The 16,278-nt window shown below is 34.2% G+C and overlaps 1 long non-coding RNA gene across 1 annotated transcript; it reads right to left on the minus strand.

The window, feature by feature from the left end:
* Nucleotides 1-358: 358 nt before the first annotated feature.
* LOC120318205 lies at nt 359-15,039 on the minus strand. Its single transcript, XR_005559438.1, has 3 exons — nt 14,866-15,039; nt 6,778-6,884; nt 359-1,869 (listed from the first exon to the last, which is right to left on the minus strand). It is a non-coding gene; the product is annotated as an uncharacterized LOC120318205 (long non-coding RNA).
* Nucleotides 15,040-16,278: the final 1,239 nt, after the last annotated feature.

The following is a 16,278-nucleotide window of genomic DNA, read 5'->3' on the forward strand; positions in this document are numbered from 1 at the left end:
ACTTAAGAATAGCACAGGTTTGTCTGAATCTAAGTTTAAAATAATTCATGTCATTTTCTTGCTTGAATATAGCTTACTAGACCTCAAAGATAGTGTTTGTCTACTACTGTATTCTGAACTTTTGATTTGTTACCAGGATAAAAATGAGCAAATTACGAACAATTTCAGTCATTTTTTCACAGAAAAACATGAATAATGTTTTTGGTTTTTCAAAAGCAAATTGTGTCATATTAAGCTTGTTGACCCAGTGGAAAACCCACAATCTTCAGATGAGCGGAAATGGCAACGCTCCCTTATAGTGTTGTGGGAGTGGGGTGAATAAATGGGAAGTCACCCCCCTCATCTTTTGCTGCTGAAGTAGACACTGCATGTGCTGTCTCCCCACTTGAAGTAACAATGTACGCTTTCATTAAGTTGCAGGTGTTTGAAGCCTGAGAGAAAAGGAGTACTGTGAATTAGCAAGACGACAGTGGCTGAATGTTTAAGAACCCTCCAGCTCTACTTACAATGCAAGCTGCTGGGAATATTGTTCTTTGCTTGAATTATCACTGATAGCTGCCTCTCTACTGAGATGAATAGAAGAAAAAATGAAGAATGACGTTGGATGCTCTAAGTTAAACTGCACTGAACTTTGATCTACTAGTTTCAGGGCATGGGCTGCTGTTTAATGGGTTTCTCAAAAGTGATCCAGTTTGTCCATTAGCCAGGGCTCATGAAACAGATTTGCTGGGTTTGCACAATATCTTAAGATTAACTTAAACAAAACACATGCTAGTGTAGTTGAGAGTGTCCACACAGTCTAATATGTGAACCCAGATTTTGTGTCCTAAGAGAAGCAAAGAAATACTTTTCTTTTTGGGGTTTCATATGATGATTCACAAAAATGCCATATTTACATTACATTTGTGCATAAATAAGAAACTAAAATATGGATATCAGTTTTTCACCTCCTTGGGGCTGTTTGGACATTTTAAGTTAACTATACTTTAAGAATGGATAGAAAAGCAAAAGAAAACACCAAACAGCAATCTTAAATGCATCCAAATAAACCAGTAAATTGTGTATGAGCTGCTGAGTGTATTACACTTATTTGTACTTTGCAAAATAGGAGGACAAAGTAGCTGCAATTTTGCCACAACCGTTCTAAATCTATTATTCCTGGCTTGTCAAGATTGTCTCCTAATTGCATTTTAATTAACTTATATTTGCTCTTCTGGTTGCTTGCCACACAGATATTACTTTACAGATAATGTACATCTTTTACCCTTTAATGTCTACAAGCTACTAGACGTGGCCCATAATAATGTTTCAGGAGCCAGTTAGATGAATATGTAATTATGATAGTAAGTTCAAGTACTTGTCCATTTAAGATTGTCTTGCCAAAAAGATAATATCAATAGTTGATGATTCTATCTTAATAGTGGAATCAATTCAGTTCAAAATATTGATTTGATTTGGACTTCCATTTTGGTTACTATATTTATCTGATCTATTTAAGAAATGTATAAAAATATTTCTATGCATATAAAAATATCAAATTATCAGATCAATTGAGAAGCAACTAATTCATTTGAACACATTCCACATTGACAATTCAATTTAGAAAGTTGATTATATGTAGGAATTAATGAAATAACCGTAAATCCAGAATAATATTTTGCATGGTTCCAATAGCAAACCAGATATAAAAAATTCAGAGTGGTATAATCTTTGTTTTACTGTAGATCCATCTGGTTTAGAATTGACCACAAAGATACTTTCACTTACTTTCTTTCGAGGGTTTCATTTGCTCTACTGGAATATCAAAGGAATGTATTTTGCCATTGAGATTCAGTCCTTTTTAATGCATTGAAGTCTTCAGTCTTTCATCTGCAAAATAATGGGGAGCTTTGACCTAAAATTATAATTCCCAGTCAACATGGCAATAGTAATAATGGAAGCTTATGATAGAAAATTATATATGAATTCTATTTATTAGAAAGACAAAGAATTGGAGAAGATTACAAAGTATCAATAAAGTACAGTATCAATCTCAAAATTGAAGTTGAAAGATTATGGCATGAACTGGCAGTGGTGGCCCCAGGAGTTATCAATGCACTGAATATTATATCAAAAAACCTTGGATGACACTTAGAAAATCTGCACATTGACAACATTTCCACCTGTCAATTATAAAACGCACACTGCTTGGATATGCACATATGCTGCCACAACATAGTACAATATCCTAGGTTCTTGGGAAGAACTCAATGTGAATGAAGACCATTAGCTAAAAACTGGTAATTATGATTTCATGTTGTGTATATAATAATAATTTATATGATACAACGATATATTGTAAATATATTAAATTTATATGCTGCCTGACTCCCAGTAATTTTGGGAAGTTTCTCAAAAACCTCATACATTTAAGTGGGAATCTTTAACTGTTAGTAATACAATTTTTATTTATTTATTTTCTATTTTAGACTTCCTTTGTTGCAGAAAAAAATAAGTCTTCAGCTTCTGGCAAAGATACAAAGCCAAGATATCATTTATTAAATATTGCCCATACCCGCGGATTTGTTCACCTTGAGCAAATTAGAAAGCTTATTAGAATAGGTTGGCAATCTGCTTTTATTTTATATTTTTAATTTTTTTTTACTGCATGTGCTCTACAGGCCTTCCACCTAATTCATTAGCAAAGCTAGCTGAGACAGCACAAAGAGTGCTTGTAAGAAAACTAAAACTGTTGTAATCTGCACCTGAAGGAACTTGTATACAAATAAACCCACAAAGCAATTAATGACAGTTTTTCTTGTTGCTTCAAACTCATCAAACTTTATTCTAAACAGCCAATTATTCATAAGCTACATGCATATGGAGGAGTAGAAAAAACAACACATAAAAATGATTTAAAAGTGATCAGGATAGATGTGTGGCCAAGAAGTAAAGCTATTTTAAATTTTAATTTTAGCTATTGGCAGCAAATATTAATCATTAACTCCTGTTTAGTGGCTAATTTGGAAGTTGACTAAGGATGACACATTTTTTTTTTCTTAGACAATCTTTAAGTTGTTTTGCTTTTTCATTATACTATTTCCATATTGGAAAGTGGATTCAGTTACTGAATTTCTGCTTAATCCTTGGTTTAACACATTACAGCATTACAGATGGAGGGGATAGATATTAAAGAGAGTCAATTTGCATAGTGATTAAGGTGCTAATCTAGAAAACAGAAGACTATGAGTTCTAGTTCTGTTAGACATGAAAGTTGGCTAGGTTACTGTGAGCAAGTCACTTTCTCTCAGCCCAACCGACCTCACAGAATTGTTGTGGAGAAAATAGGAGGAGGAAAAAGTATTATGTATATTCACTGCCTTGAGTTACCTATAAAGTGAATTAAAGGGAAATAACAATAAATAAAATATAGATAAACTAGTAAGGTTACTCAAGTATTAATTTTCTTTTTTTTAATTTTATTGATTTTTTACAATAACAATCTTTAGTGCTTGGTAAACAACATGTCTAGGTTCATATATTTAACAACAATCAATAACAGTTAATTTCTATGATTCCATAACCAACATACTAGTTAGTGATACGTGTCCTTGATCTTCTCTTCTTCCAATATTTTCCTTTTGCCAACATTGAGTAAGTACAATTCTTAGTATTTTCGATATATACAAAGTTGAATGAAAACATTTTCCTAGTGTTTATACAAATAACATCAACATCAGTGTATAACATCTTTTTTCATCAGCTTATGTTTCAGTTGTATTTACGAAGAGTTATTTTATTAAATCACTATAGGTCCTGTTTTCGAAGTTCTTATTTAAGCTTAATTTCCCCTCAATATTCAAAACATTCTTGTCAATTATAATTTTCTGAAAATTAATTACATTTAAATGTCCAGATATTTCATTCACATAAGCCATCCCAGTATTTTTATATTTCTCATCTCATAAAAGAAAAAAAATGCTATACTACTTATAAATCACATCCCTCTTACTATAGGACCCATTTATATCCAAAATTTATCTATTTTTTTAGCCGTATTCAAACAAGTGTTTAGTCATGTAGTACTCCATCTGGTAAGTCAAGTCATCTGATCTTTTGAATCTAACTCTAGCCTTCTTCTTTTGCCAAACAACTTTCTGAGTCAATGTGTTCAGCTTGCCAGGGAATTCTTCCTGTATTTTTATAAATGTTGTTAGAAACAGGGAAGATAGATTAGATAGAGTACCTTTGAAGGGGAGTTTTACCCATTTACAGTATATTCATTAAAGAGCTTCAACTTTCCTTCTCCCTCAGTTTCTCTTTTCATTTTTTGTCTCCCAAACTCTAGTGGTTCTCCTGGCATCTCTATAATCCATTTTGTTGGATCTTCTTTCTTGTCCTCTGGTTTATTTTGAAGTCCTGAAAGATAAAATGCTTTTTCCTTTTCCAATATTATTACAGAATCTTGCAAATTTTTCTTTAGCTGTGTTAAACTGTAATTCCTTTCATTTGTAGCCTGCATCTTTGGGTCACTTTCCTCTGATTTGTGTTCTATTGTCTGATTTATTTGTTCATTTTTTATCATCATTTTCTGAGGTTTTTTTTAGTTGTGAGTTTAGGTTAAAGATATGTTCATTTATGTTATTAAAATGTTATTTCTAATCTCATCATGATTTGAAACAATTGTCAGTTGAATCAGTTGCAACATAGCATGCATTTCCTCCTGGAAGTTATTTACCTTGTCTTTAAGTATTACTCCTGCAGATCTCTGATGTTCCAGGCTGGGAGTTTCAGAAAAGAATCTTGGGTATGGTTTCCTACCACTTTTAGTTAGGTATGCAACATCCATTGTATCTCTCCCTTCAAATAATCTTTCACAAGTACCATAATCCCTGTATATTAGTCTTATCCAACCAACCAATCTTAAGGTCCAAACTACAAAGTCTTGTATAATTCTTATATTTATGTATGGCCTGTATACTCCAATGTTGTTTCCAATTGTCAATCCATCACTAAAAACAATATTTTATAACGGTTCTTCTGCTCAGGATTCCTACAATTATCAATCAGCCAACATTTGTAGTCCAAAATGTTCAATCACCTAAGAGACTTCAGGAGCTTCCCCTCTAGAAGAATAGCCAAAAGTCAGGGTTTTTCTTTCTCTGCAAACAATTCTTGAGCCTAAAGATTACAGCTCAGTGAGTGTTTATAATCCAAGAAGGTCAGCAATTTTTATAGTTCTCAGTCTGTAGTAAATAGCCCAATGTATTTTCTCTCCTCTGTTCCCAGCTGTCCTCTGTTTAGTTGGAAGTCACTGAGGATCAAAGGGACAAATTGTTATCTGTTTCTGGGCATCTTGCCAGTTTCTGAGCCAAAACATATATACTTTTATACTGTAATCCACCATTAGATATCAATAGCTATTCATTTTCTACTTTTAAAACAGAAAATTGTTTTCTTGTAATTTCATCAATACTTTTTCAAAGGGAAGATCTTAATAATTTCCACAATTTTCAGGTTTATCCGGATTATAGCTTTATGTTAAATTCCATCTCAATATGTTTCTGTTCCTCATAAAAAATTAGAGCCATTTCCATCTATGGAAAGGTGGGGAGGTGATCCCCTTCCTTCTCACTTTCAGAGGATTTTTCCTTCTTGGGGAACTTTTCCAGGAAATCAGTTGCAAGATAGAAGAGAAAAGATTGATATTCTCACCCAGTTTCCAACATGCTCTTCATAGTCTGTTCTGGTTAGTGCCTTTGGACTTCGGCTTCCAGTAGCTTGGGCTAGTCACCGAGGTGCAGCTAGCCTTTCTTTTGTCAGTTTGGAGGGCTTCCCCTCGATCAAATGGATCAACCACAATCTTTCTGTGATCAAGGGGGGGTCCCTCCTTTGTCACCTCTCCAGGGTCCTCTTGCAAGATGAGCCCCACAATCCCCTGGCCACATCATTATGACGCAAAACCGGAAGTCTCTCAAATATTAATTTTCACTGATGTGTATTTTGAGCCATTATATAGATTTATTTAAATTATGTATATGGCCATCCCTCTTCCAGCAGTGATTCTGCCATTTAATAAAATTTTGTCCCCAAAGTATATTTCTAAAAGAAATTTCAGTGTTATTAATGCAGAGCTGAAGTGATATTGGTAGATGGAAGTCTTCGCTGTCCTTATGTACTGTACAGTTGGGAAGAACTCAGTATGAATGAAGGCTATTAGCTAAACACTGGCAAATGTGGTAATGGTAATTAGGTCTAGGAACCCCATTGCTAAGTGGTTGTAAGGCATAGGTTCCGGCAGATACAATTGCCATGAATCCTGCATGGCATGAATCCTGCATGGTCATAGTGCCCCACAGTCATGTGACTGCCATTTGCAACCTCCTACTAGTTTCTTCATTAACTTTGCTTGTTGGAAGCTGGCAATGAAGGTCTCAATTCACAGATTGTGGGGCACTATGCATTGTAATTGTGAACTGGTCATCAATGCACAAAGTGCAATTATGAGAACTTTTATTATTCATTGTATTTATTTAATAGATTTATATGGCTGCCCAACTTGTACACAGTTACACCAGGCAGAGTATGACTTTAAAATTCAACAATATAAAAACCCCAGAAACTTCCAGAAACTTCTTACAAGTAGCCCTTGTTCAGCACCATGGTAACTTCAGTCACTGTCATGGATCTGCCCCCAGACCTCTCTTCAGACATGAATTCAGAGGACGGTGAATTTGAGTCAGCAGAGGAAAGGACAGAGCCAAGTGTTAGTCAGAATTAGGGCTTGGAGAGTACTACCTGATGAAGCAATTTCAGCTGGGTCAATTGGACAAGCGACAGGCTGAGGGAAGTACAGCAAGCTGCAGCAAGTTGGCCAGGAGAATCCAGGCAAGGACCAGGACCACCTGTTAGCAACGAAGAGATGGAATCCACATCTCCTTCTTATCCAAGGACATTTTTATTTAAATTCCAAAAACATAACTATATTGCTATTTATGAATAGAACAATCTAGTTTAAAATAGGTGCCTAATTGATATAAATGTTTAATTACCTATTTATACAAGAATACAAGAAAAAGAGATATGATATAGTAAATTCATAATGGACTCCCCCAAAAGAAAAAAGTTTTAAAAATTGTAAACCAAAAATCTATATAACAAAACACTTAAATATCTCATGTATTTCTTTTTATAACATGAATACACATATATAGAAAGCAATATTAAGAGAAATAATTAGATAAATTAGGTTTAGTTTTTAAAATATTTTATGAAAAATATTTCTATAGTGAAAATCAGTCTCCAACAACTTAAAAGCTGTGGTGTGTTAAAAGCTATGCTGGCATCAGGACTGAACAATGTAGATAATGTTTCAAATATGTTAGAGAATTTTAATTTCTCTGTTGGTGAAAAAATAAATCAGAAGCTCTCACAGTTGACTGCATTTAGCTGATTCAAAATAACTTCTTTATATTTATATCAAAATATTTACAATACCATACATTCTTCTTTACAGCAACATAGCTTAATGAAGACTTCTTACAGAGAGATACAGAGACAAACCTGAGACTGAAAATTCAGCTCCTAACTTAATACCCTTTTGCACGGACTCAGTAGTACTTTCTTCACATTGGCTGACTGAGTTACCACATGACTCTTCCTGCTCATGAATATTCCAACAAAATATATGTATAGCTATTTATCCTTTTTAGATAAATTATATTTCTTTTGTAAATTCTTGAAAGTAAATTCTTGAAAGATATCTGAAAATATCATTACATAATAGCTGACTGAGGGTGATGATTCAGTTACGAGCATATTTTCAGGAAAAATGTGTCACCAACCATTTTCAAATAAGAATGACTCCTGAGTATTTCTGTAGAAATAATAGATAAGTATGGCTACCTCAGTCAATTAGATGCTAAAGCAGCTTTTGCTAGGTTCTTGTTCTCTGGATGTAATAACTCAAAATTTAAAAAAGATATTGGATAATAAATTGTGCACTGAATAGAATATTACCAGCCTTTAAAATTACAGTAATATAAGCATCATGGCGTAAAACTGCTAGAACTTGATTTTCATAAGATGTTATGACATCTTGTTTCATAACAAATATACAACTACTTTCTCTTGAAATTTAATTAATGCATTTTTAATTTTTTGGTAAATGGGAAAGCAAATGCAGTGTGTGATTTTATTTACTTAATTCATATAACTTCAGTTGTTTTTATTTGCACTTACTTTTAAAATACATATTATTAAAAGCAGTGGTAACAAATAAAGAATACAGAATAGGATTGCTTGTTGTTGGAAATGGGTGCTTAAGATTTCTGTTAAACCTTATTTAAGGAATGTTTATTTTGGCTCAAGCCAAATTTAGAAAACTGAATAAAAAAGCAATCCCAGTCTTCTTGTATTAGACTTCATCTATCATAATTCCCGGCCATGATGTTTAATACATCTAGAAGGCACGGGGAAAAGAATGGAATATAGAGCTAAAGCAGTTTTCCATCATACCTTTGCAGCTGCAACTATTATCTATAACTTGATGGGTGTGAATGCTACTTAAGACAAAAATGATAAGATCCTGGCCTAAGGATCTTTCAGTCTAGTAAAGACATGCAGCACAAGTGTAAACATTAAACCACAAAATGGGAGTGGGACCAGTTAGAAGAGAACCTTGAAAATTTATCTTTGAGTCATCAAAGAGTTGGAAGAAATCCATCAACCGAATCTTTGAGCTATTACACATTTTAAATAGGCAAGATGAAATCATGAATAATGAGTTCCTTCACAGGCTGTGCTGAAACAGGAGTAATGATGCAGGAACAACTTCCAAATCATTGGGCTAGTGCATATTAAGAAGCCTTCTGCAGCTCAATGTTTCTCCTCATTTACAATTTCCTAGAACCAGGCAATCCTTTGCAAAACCAAAAGCTATTACATCCATTAGAATCCAGCTTAAACAACCCACCAATATTCTTGTTCTGAATCTGCGTGAAACTCCCTTTCACCCATCCTTCCACTGAGATATGCTTTGTGATTATCTTTCACTAGGAGCATTGGGATTTCCATATGATATCAGTAATTTGATCTCCCAAAGCTATTACCCTGGCATAGTTAGCCAAGAACATATAAGGTATTATCAGGAAGATGGTAAGTAGATAAACTTCCACAAGTAGTTTAAGATCTGGATCATTTTATAGCAATAGTGAACTGCCAGAATGTTTGATCTGGTGACTGTAAGGAAGGGTATTCTTGTTTTTAACCACGTTTGTATGAATTGTTGTGAGCCAACTAGAATTGTTGTATGAGATAGGCAGCCACATAGATCCTGTAAATAAATAAATAAGTAAATAACTAAGACCATTTTGCAAGGTTATTTTTGTTTCTATGAAACTCATACTATTCTGACACAGTTTTATGTATCTGTTGTCTACCAGAGTCCCTAGCCTCATCTATTTGATAGTGGAAGCAATTTGAAAAGGGATAAAGAACAAAGCAGCTTATATGCATTTGTTTCAATATTTTTCCTCTGATAATTTCCATAATACATTGGAAAAGACTAGGAGAAGGCAATGGAACACCTTCCATAATGTTAGAATTACCAGAAGTCAAATCCAATATAGAAACTTTATTTTTAAAATACATGTAATCGAATCTGGATCATGAACGCAGTGTATCTGACCTAGAATCTACTTATCAAAATGTCTAAACAAAAACCCTGCTCCAAAGTACAAATAGATTAAAATGGTGCATGAAAGCACACATGTGCACATCTATCCACATACATACAGGGAATACATGTAAATTCTTCTGAAAAAAAAAAGGTGCTAGGAATAAGGACCAGACTCTGCTCTCACTGTGTGTGGCGATTCTAATCTATCTAGTGGTTACCAACCACTTGAATGAATAAAAATGGAATTGGAATGGCTTGCTATCTAATTCATCAGTAAGTGTTATGTATTGGTTCCCATAGTTACATAGTGAATCACTTTAAATTTTTTAGAGATGAAAATATAATTATGAAATCTATGTTAATATACAAATATTCTGCCAGGAACAAGTACGGTTTGAAAGGGTATTAATGTAACCTAAGATAGGAAACATTGAAAAGCATCACCTTAGACTGTCACAAGAAAGTACACAATCATCTCTTTCATTACATTTATGAAACTGTCAAAACATCACAGTTCATTCAAGAAAAAAAAATCACCTATTTGTTTCACAGAAATAATATTTTATATGCACAGCACAGTAAGGTAAAAATATACTAGTCTAGATTTATTCATATAATGCACTATATAAAAATCATGATGTAAACCACAGTGGTTAAACTATAACCCAACAAACCACATTATAATTTAGTATGTTGTATGAATTAGGCTATCGTATTAAGCCATGTTATATTTTAGCATGTTGCATTATGTAACCAAAGTAATTTTCCTGTCTTAATCATGGTTTATGATTTACTATTATGCAAATGTGTACTGTTTTCTCTCTTGCTCGCTCTTGGTCACACACATATATGCCTTCTTCAAATTAATATTTATTTTTTTCTTCTTCTATCTGAGTAGAAGTTACTTAAGAATAAAGTTAACAATATGCAGTTACATATTGGATAATGTACAAGAAGTGGAAGCATATCAAGAACTGACACGAAGCTAGTACATCTTGATTAAACAAAGACATTTATTTTGCGTCATGGTCTTTTTGTCAGTCTCCTGAGCAAACAAAATGTCTCATTGTAATCTTACTTTCTTATTTCTGAGCTGCAGGCAAGACTGTCCACAGCAAGTTTCTCTGGCATAGAAGCCATAATTTTAGGTTTGAAGAAAAAGAAAGTTGCAGTACTGTAGCATAAGACAAAGTGTTTAAAAAAGCATGCGCATGCATATATTTCTTTGTGTTTGTGCATACGGACATATTTAAAACAGAAGTCAATATCATGTGTAAGTATGTATTCATGCATAAGACAAAAGGATTGATCTTGCAGTATGTACTTCTCAAGAATTTATTTAAAAAAACTAGGTACAGAGTATTAGAAATCCTGATTGTGCAGAAAGCATTCCAATTTCATACTCATTTACATGGGAATAAATCTCAGTGAATTTCAGAGTAAACATGCAACAGATTATACTTGCATTGGATATACAGTATATGGGTTCATTAATACACCAATAATATACTTGGTTTTAGAAAAAAGTATTGTGTGAAATCAGTCATTGTGATTTGTAAACCATAGTTTATATATTGTGGTTTATTCAGTAACCTACAACTGAAAACCACTGCTTAGTGTAATATAGGAACTCAATCACACTGTATGCATCACTATTTTCAATATTTTTTATGGAAGCATTTTAATTAGAATCAAATGCTTCCTGTCATGTATAATAGAAATGTATACATTGCTAGAAGCAGTAAACTTAAATCTCAGGAACTACTAAACGTAAAAATTAGCTAAACTCTTAGCATGTATTTATTGTTCTAGCAAAACTAAAAGCCGTCAGATAAATCCATAAATAAAAATGAATAAAAAGTGCATACAGTGTTACTGTACAGAGTACATGACATTGGTTTGCACAAATAATGAGAGGACAGAAATTGTATTCTAATAAGCATAGTCAGAGAAGATAAAATGTAATCATGCTTTAGAAAATCAATTCTTGGGGATCTATGTTCTTTAAGAAAATAGTCTGGTTCTCAATACTACCGTACATTGCTTTATTTTGTTACCTTTCTTTTGAAATCCACCTATCTTATGCTCTCAGGCAAGATTTATTTAGACAGGTTACTTGCCTCCCCTTACTTACCAATGCACTTGTCAGGATCTCCTAAAGGTAAAAACTCGATTTATTTATATCCCACCTTTATTATTTTTATGAATAACTCAAGGTTATGAACATACATAATACTCTTTCCTCCTCAACAACCTTGTGTGGTGAGTTGGGCTGAGAGAAAGTAACTTGCCCAGAGCCACCCAGCCAGTTTTCATATCTAAGGTGGAACTAGGATTGACTGTCTCCTGATTTCTAGGTTGGTATCTTAACTACTAGACCGAATTGGCTCTCATTGAGTGATGCCCTGGTGATTTACATGAATGTATCCATGTGTTTTCTTGGCAACCATACAGAGGTATTGCCTCACTGCCTCCTCCCAATCTAATCTATAGCCCTGGGATTTCCTGATAAGTCAAGGTACTAACCCAGAGCAATCCTGTAACCTGTTTAACTTTTTCAAAGTCACCAAACCACACCCAGAAGTGCTGTAGCTATCTTAAAACAGCCTTGCTAACCTATGCATGAGAATTCCCAGCCAACAGACCACTTCATCATCCTGACTGTAACTGGAAGATTCACAGCTATTGCATCCAGAGAACAAGAACCTAGCAAAAGCTGCTTTAGCATCTAATTGACTAAGGTAGCCATACTTATCTCTATGGAATAATTCAATTTTCTGGATTTCCATGCTGAACCAGAAACTAGAGAAACCAGAGATTGTCAAAGGTTTATTGTAACAACAGACAGAGGTTCTATACAATCAACTTTACACTTTTCTTTAACAAATTAAAGTACATATATATTATTTAAATATTCCTCATAATGAGTCTTTAAGACAAGCCTGTATTGCATTCCCTCTGCAAACTGAAACTAACAAAACATAAGCTGAAGTTACTCAATACACCACTGAACTAAGAACATATGATTTCATTTTATTTATTCTTTCTTCTAGCAGCCCTAAAAATGAATAGAAAAAACAACTTAAGAACTGATTTATTAGATATTCTGAATAATCTGTTCTGCCATTGGAAATAAATTTACTATGAGGCACATGTCAGGGCAGGTCAATGTTTATTTACTCAAATTCATACAATAAATAATAACCTAAACTGAAATGTAGATAAAGTCCACATTCAAGTATGCGAACTTGCTTCTGTGTTTAAACAATTTACCCTCTTTATAATCCAAATTAAGTACTAATTAGAAAAGGCTTCCATAGTCTTTATACTAAAGTGTGGTGGAAATAGTAACAATATGTAGTTTAAACAAGGATAGCTTGTAGAAGATTGTGTTGTATTCTAGCCCCGGACAATATGGGTTATTGCCAAACTGTGGATTTCTGTACCCAAGGATTTTGCAGCTAAACATAAGACAGGTAGTCCCCAACTTACAAAAGTTTGTTTAGTGATCATGAAAATTTACAATGGCACTTTAAAAAGTGACTTATGACCATTTTTCACTCTTATGACTGCTGCAGCATCCCCATGGACATGTGATCAGAATTCAGACAGTTGGCAACTGACTTATATTTATGATATCAAACAAATGCAATTTTCTTGATGCCTTATCCTCATGGCAATTGCAAATTTTAGCTACATTATGATTAATAATGACTTTATGATTTGGTAGGAAGTTGGGGACCTGACCAAGCCTCTTCTTGGAAGTTCTTTTAAAAGAGATTGAGTCTATCCGTAAATATCACATTCAGGCCAAGTACAGAAAGAGCCAGAGTAGGAATAAAGCCTATTGGACATTACAGTGAGCACAGCCACTGTGATCTGAAGAACAGGCAGAAAAATAGGAGGCCTCTATTCCTGCTATTCTTGATCTTCACTTCTGTCTTATTGGGCTCCACCCAACCCTTTCAATATTTTGTTGCACTCAGTCAAGATGTTTCCTCTTGTCTTGGCAGAAGATCAACTTCAGACCACAGGGAAGCCCAAATAGGAAATAAATTATTTCAACATACCTGGAACTTGGAATTTTCTCTTTTGTTACATAGTATGGTTGAGATTTAATTGTATTTTTGCAGCATTTTTACTTTTAATTAGAATTTCAAAAAGAATTTGTGTCAGTACTGCAATGCTGCTTTTACTGGTCTCATCTATCGGAACCATGACAATTTGATTTGATGGTCAAGATCTAGATACAGTTAGTCCTAATCCTATTCTAAGTGAAGGACCTAACACTTTATATCAAAAAACATGAGGACAAACCAGAAGTAAACATTCCAATGTAGCAGCATTTATAATTTACTTCAGTGTCTCTCAGTTCAAGATGTGCAGACTTCAACTCTCAGAATTCCCTAGTCAGCATGGGAACTGAAGTCCTCATGTCTTAAAGTTGCCAAGACTGAGAAATACTGATCTAGTTTATGAACAATGTGAGATATCATCTTGCTAACATCTGTGGAGAAAGGACCCACTTCCTGTGCAGCTATTATAGCTGGAGTGTATGAAAACATAGTTTTAGCAGGTACTACAAAGCTAGATTCTGTAGTTAGCCTAATAGATATTCATTAGAATCCAAGGATAGTTTAGAGAACTTGGGGGAATCAGCACTGCAGAATCACCTGGAATATACTGTATCTGCCAGTTGTCAATAGTCCAAGCTAATTTACATATTCAGAAGCACCAGCCTGTTAGGTCTTCCCAGCAGGATTTTGAGTTTCAAAACTTATTGATCATTCACAGGCTTATTGGCTGATTAAAATATGGGAAGTTTGCTGAAAGCTTTATGTGGATTAGCTCTATCACAGCTAGGAAATCTCACATTCAATACTGGAAAAATCATAATATGAGCAAGACCATATTCACATATTTAGCTCCTTATCCCCAGCCTGTTCCCCCCCCCCAACTTTCTCTATTTCTAAAGTCAGATTTCACTTAGGTGTATACTTACAGTTGTCACTGCAAACCTGGAAACTATTTTTCTTGCAAAGAAAATAAAAAGTACTTTGCAGATTGGTTCATAAGATCACACACCATATATTATCAAACTTGATACATCAAATTTTCCAGGGACCCAGCCAAGATTTACATGTTTCAAATCTTCAAGATATTCCAGTCAATACTATAAACTTAATAGTGATGTAGAAGATATATACCTGTCTGTCATTATCCAATTTCACTCTTGTTTCATTTCTTACCCAAACCCAGTTTCTCTTACAATTGGGTTAGCTTGGTGTTTGGCAAAATGAAAAATGCATTCCATGTAGATTACATGCAAAATCTGCCTTTTGGAATACCGCTTACCTAGGTGCTCAGCCAGCTATACACGTGATGAGGCACGTGTTCCATTGCTGAGTGGTAATTATATCATCTTTCTTGTAGCCCAGGAAATAGTACAAGTTTTCTCAAGCACCAGTGAGTCACTCTGAATATGCCTGGTGTGGTTCTAGTGAAGAAAACCACCCTGTTACTCACCGCACACTTGAATAAACACATGGATATAAAATTGTGTTGGCGGTCAAATGGGCTAGTACAGAATGTTTACCAAAGCCAAGGCATTCCAAAATAGCAATTAGTGTGGTGTCCTGATCATTCCTTGTCTTCTTTGCTATTCCATTCCTGAGCTCCCATTAATATGTATGCCACAGCAGTTGCAGAAAGAGTAGTAAACAGACTGAGTCAGAAGCTACAGAATATCCTCTTACCCCAGCATACTGGATGGGGAATTCTGGGGGCTGAAATCTATGCATCTTAAAGTTGTTGAGGTTAAGAAGTGCTAATTTAGTCTAAGACATGATTATAAGAAGTCTGAACTGGTGCTAGATTCTTGTAACAACTAGGTCTTTGGTCTGCTCACCAAAATTTAACTATTGTATTTCTCTGCTCAAAAAGGCAAGACTTTTAATAACAGTTGTTTACTAAGATAAATGAGAGTTTATTAGAATATGAATATCAGTGTGGGGGATTATTACCAAGAAGCTAGAGTTAAAACTGACAAGATAATTTTCACGTCTTTCACCTAGGGCTAACCAAGATAGTTCAAAAGCTACACGTATTCACCCATAACAGGAAAGACAGTAAGATAATCCATCTAGTTTATTAAAATGATAATAATTAGTTCATCTTTTGGACAGTGTCTGCTAAGTATAGAAGCCTATAAATCTTGGAGAATTTACAGGACTGCAGTTATGTTGTTCAAAAAGATGAGGCAACGTAGCAGTTATGCTTCATGTTGATCTTTGCAGAGAAATGAAAAAGACAACAATGGACTTGCTCTCTACATGAACAGCCTCAGGTTAAGATTCCACTCTGACAGCTGTTGCATTTGACTATTCCAGGTTCTGCTGAATTTATAATGTCACAGATTACTTGACATTTCTGTTTTCAATAGATTTAAAGCCCTTTACATGCCCATTTCACATAACCATCTATAGACTTTTGTCTACTTTTTGTCATAATGTCTTAGATTAGCTTAATCCAAAACTGATTTTAATAACAAATCATATCAATATAAAAGATTATCTCTAAGAAGAAATCCACATATTTTCTTTCCAAATATTTCAAATAAG

The sequence above is a fragment of the Crotalus tigris genome, unplaced genomic scaffold (assembly GCF_016545835.1).
Source record: "Crotalus tigris isolate CLP2741 ecotype Arizona unplaced genomic scaffold, ASM1654583v1 scf7180000020129.766959, whole genome shotgun sequence".
Taxonomy (NCBI): domain Eukaryota; kingdom Metazoa; phylum Chordata; class Lepidosauria; order Squamata; family Viperidae; genus Crotalus; species Crotalus tigris.